A 4,448-nucleotide genomic window follows, 5' to 3' on the forward strand; every position below is an offset into this window, starting at 1 on the left:
AGTCTTGTCAGCCACCTTGTAGAGTTCTTGAGGTATAATCTCATGAACCTCCACCTCTTCTCCAATCATGATGCTATGGATCATGATGGCCCGGTCTATAGTAACTTCAGACCGGTTGCTAGTAGGAATGATTGAGCGTTGAATGAACTCCAACCATCCTCTAGCTACAGGCTTAAGGTCCAGTCTTCTCAGTTGAATCGGTTTGCCCTTTGAGTCAATCTTCCATTGAGCTCCTTCCAAACATATGTCCATGAGGACTTGGTCCAACCTTTGATCAAAGTTGAACGCCAACCTCACATTTTCCGGACTAAAATCGAAGTAATTCCCCCAAACCATGGTGAGATAATTCTTTGGGTTCGGGTTCTTACTTTGATCATGGTTCCTAGTGATCCATGCATTAGCATAGAACTCTTGAACCATTAGAATTCCGACTTGTTAGATGGGGTTTGTTAGAACTTTCCAACCTCTTCTTTGGATCTCATGTCAGATCTCCGGATACTCATTTTTCTTGAGTTTGAAAGGGACCTCAGGGATCACCTTCTTCTTGGCCACAACATCATAGAAGTGGTCTTGATGGGCTTTGGAGATGAATCTTTCCATCTCCCATGACTCGGAGGTGGAAGCTTTTGTCTTCCCTTTCCCTTTTCTAGAGGATTCTCCGGTCTTAGGTGCCATCAATGGTAATGGAAAAATGAAAAGCTTTATGCTTTTACCACACCAAACTTAGAATTTTTGCTCACCCTCGAGCAAGAGAAGAAAGAATAGTAGAAGAAGAAGAAGATATGAAGGAGAGGGAGAGAGAGTTGTGTTTCGGCCAAGAAGGGGAAGAGAGGGATGTGTTGTGTGAAAATGAAGAAGAATGGAGAGGTTTACATAGTGGAGGGAGAGGGGTTAATGTTCGGCCATATGGGGTGGGTTTGGGTGGGAAAGTGATATTGAATTTTGAAGGTAGGTGGGGTTTATGAGGTAGGTTTATGGGGAAGAGTGGATGGACATGAGTGGTGAATGGGTAATAGGGAAGAGAGCTTTGAGGTGATTGGTGAAGGGTTTTGGGGAAGGGTGTTTATTGGGAAGAGAGAATGAACATTGAGAAGAGGGAAGAATATGAGTGGAGGTAGGTGGGGATCCTGTGGGGTCCACAGATGCTGAGATGATCCTGTGGGGTTCACAGATCCTGAGGTGTCAAGGATTTGCATCCCTGTACCAATTAGGCATGTAAAAGGCCTTTGCATGCAATTCTGGCGTTTAAACGCCGAATTGGTGCTTGTTCTGGGCGTTCAGCGCCCAGATGCAGCATGTTTCTGGCGTTGAACGCCAGTTCTATGCTTGTTTCTGGCGTTCAGCGCCAGCTTTCCTCAGTGTGCATTTCTGGTGTCTGAATGCCAGAATGCTGCTTGTTTCTGGCGTTCAAAGCCAGATCCATGCTCTGTCCTGGCGTTGAACGCCAGCCAGATGCTCCTTACTGGCGTTTAAACGCCAGTAAGCCCTTCGTCCAGGGTATGATTTTTCTTCTACTGTTTTTGATTCTATTTTTTATTTTTCTATTTATTTTGTGACTCCACATGACCATGAACCTAATAAATCATGAAAGAACAACAAAAATAAAAATAAAATTAGATAAATAAAGATTGGGTTGCCTCCCAACAAGCGCTTCTTTAATGTCAATAGCTTGATAGTGGGCTCTCATGGAGCCTCACAGATGTTCAGAGCATTGTTGAGACTTCCCAACACCAAACTTAGAGTTTGGATATGGGAGTTCAACACCAAACTTAGAGTTTGGTTGTGGCTTCCAAACACCAAACTTAGAGTTTGACTGTGGGGGCTCTGGTTGACTCTGTTTTGAGAAAAGCTTACTGTGCCTCTTTTCCATGTTTACAGAAGGGTGACCTTGAGTTTTAAACACAAGGGAGTCCTCATTCAATTAAAGGACTAGTTCACCTCTGTCAACATCAATCACAGATCTTGCTGTGGCTAGGAAGGGTCTTCCAAGGATGATGGATTCATCCTCATCCTTCCCAGTATCTAGGATTATGAAATCAGCAGGGATGTAAAGACCTTTAACCTTTACTAACACGTCCTCTGCTTGTCCATAAGCCTCTTTTCTTGAGTTGTCTGCCATCTTTAATGAGATTCTGGCAGCTTGCACCTCAAAGATTCCAAGTTTCTCTATTACAGAGAGTGGCATGAGGTTTATTCTTGACCCAAGGTCACATAAAGCCTTCTCAAAGGTCATGGTGCCTATGGTACATGGTATTTGGAACTTTCCAGGATCCTGTTCCTTCTGAGGCAATCTCAGTTGATCCAATGCATTTAGTTCATTGGTGAACAGGGGAGGTTCATCTCCCCAAGTCTCTTTACCAAATAAATTGGCATTCAGCTTCATGATTGCACCAAGGAACTTGGCAACTTGCTCTTCAGTAACATCATTCTCTTCAGATGAGAAATACTCATCAGAGCTCATGAATGGCATAAGGAGGTTCAATGGAATCTTCATGGTCTCTAGATGAGTCTCAGATTCCTTTGGTTCCTCAGAGGGGAACTCCTTATTGATCACTGGACGTCCCAGGAGGTCTTCCTCCTTGGGATTCATGTCCTCCCTTCCTCCTTGGATTCGGCCATGATTGTTATATCAATGGCCTTGCACTCTCTCTTTGGATTCTCTTCTGTATTACTTGGGAGAGTACTAGGAGGAGTTTCAGTGATCTTCTTACTCAGCTGGCCCACTTGTGCCTCCAAATTTCTAATGGAGGACCTTGTTTCATTCATGAAACTCAAAGTGGCCTTAGATAGATCAGAGACTAAATTTGCCAAACTAGATGGATTCTGCTCAGAATTCTCTGTCTGTTGCTGAGTGGATGATGGAAAAGGTTTACTATTGTTAAACCTGTTTCTTCCACCATTAGTAAAGCCTAGTTGAGGCTTTTGTTGATCCTTCCATGAGAAATTTGGGTGATTTCTCCATGAGGGATTATAGGTGTTTCCATAAGGTTCACCCATATAATTTACCTCTGCTATTGCAGGGTTCTCAGGATCGTAAGCCTCTTCTTCAGAAGATGCCTCTTGAGTACTGTTGGATGCAGCCTGCATTCCATTCAGACTATGAGAAATCATATTGACTTGCTGAGTTAATATTTTATTCTGGGCTAATATGGCATTCAGAGTATCAATTTCAATAACTCCTTTCTTCTGAGGCGTCCCATTACTCACAGGATTCCTCTCAGAGGTGTACATGAACTGGTTATTAGCAACCATGTCAATAAGTTCTTGAGCTTCTGTAGGCGTTTTCTTTAGGTGAATGGATCCACCTGCAGAAGTATCTAATGACATCTTAGCTAATTCAGACAGACTATCATAGAATATATCCAAAATGGTCCATTCTGAAAGCATGTCAGAAGGACACTTTTTGGTCAGTTGCTTGTATCTCTCCCAAGCTTCATAGAGGGATTCACCTTCTTTCTGTCTAAAGATTTGAACATCCACTCTAAGCTTACTAAGCTTTTGAAGAGGAAAGAACTTGGCTAAGAAAGTCGTGACCAGCTTATCCCAAGAGTTCAGGCTATCCTTGGATTGAGAGTCCAACCACACTCTAGCTCTGTCTCTTACAGCAAAAGGAAAAAGCATGAGCCTGTAGACTTCAGGATCTACTCCATTAGTCTTAATAGTATCACAGATCTGCAAGAATTCAGTTAAGAACTGAAAGAGATCTTCAGATGGAAGTCTATGAAACTTGCGTTGCATCAGAGAAACTAGTTAAGGCTTAAGCTCAAAATTGTTTGCTCCAATGGTAGGGATGGAGATGCTTCTTCCATGTGAATTGGAATTTGGTGCAGTAAAGTCACCAAGCATCTTCCTTGCATTATTATTATTTTCGGCTGCCATCTCCTCTTCCTTTTTGAAAATTTCTGTAAGGTTGTCTCTGGATTGTTGTAATTTAGCTTCTCTTAGTTTCCTCTTCAGAGACCTTTCAGGTTCAGGGTCTACTTCAACAAGAATGTTCTTGTCCTTGCTCCTGCTCATGTGAAAAAAAGAGGACTAAAGATACCGGGGATCCTCTTTACCACAGTATAGAGGTTCCCTTGTGTGAGTAGAAGAAAAGAAGAATAAGAATGTAGAAGAGAAGAATTCGAACTCAGAGGAGAGGAAGGGGTTCGAATTTTGGGATGAAGAGAAGTGTTAGTAGATGAATAAATAAATAGAAGGAGATGGGAGAGCGGGAATTTTGAAAACTAAATTTTGAAAAAGAGTTAATGATTTTCGAAAATTAAGATAAAATTAAAATTAAAATTAAAAATTGAAACAATTAATTAATTAAAAAGAATTTTTGAAAAAGAGGGAGGTATTTTCGAAAATTAGAGAGGGATAGTTAGTTAGGTAGTTTTGAAAGAGATAAGAAACAAATAAAAAGTCAATTAGTTAGTTGAAAAAGATTTGAAATTCAATTTTGAAAA

The 4,448-nt window shown here is 41.3% G+C and overlaps 1 non-coding gene across 1 annotated transcript; it reads left to right on the top strand.

Moving 5' to 3' along the window:
* The first annotated feature begins 3,381 nt into the window (after window positions 1-3,381).
* On the top strand, window positions 3,382-3,489 carry LOC112760402 (small nucleolar RNA R71). The gene has a single exon (XR_003180844.1). It is a non-coding gene; the product is annotated as a small nucleolar RNA R71 (small nucleolar RNA).
* Window positions 3,490-4,448: the final 959 nt, after the last annotated feature.

This window comes from Arachis hypogaea, chromosome 16 (assembly GCF_003086295.3).
Source record: "Arachis hypogaea cultivar Tifrunner chromosome 16, arahy.Tifrunner.gnm2.J5K5, whole genome shotgun sequence".
In the NCBI taxonomy this organism is placed as follows: Eukaryota; Viridiplantae; Streptophyta; class Magnoliopsida; order Fabales; family Fabaceae; genus Arachis; species Arachis hypogaea.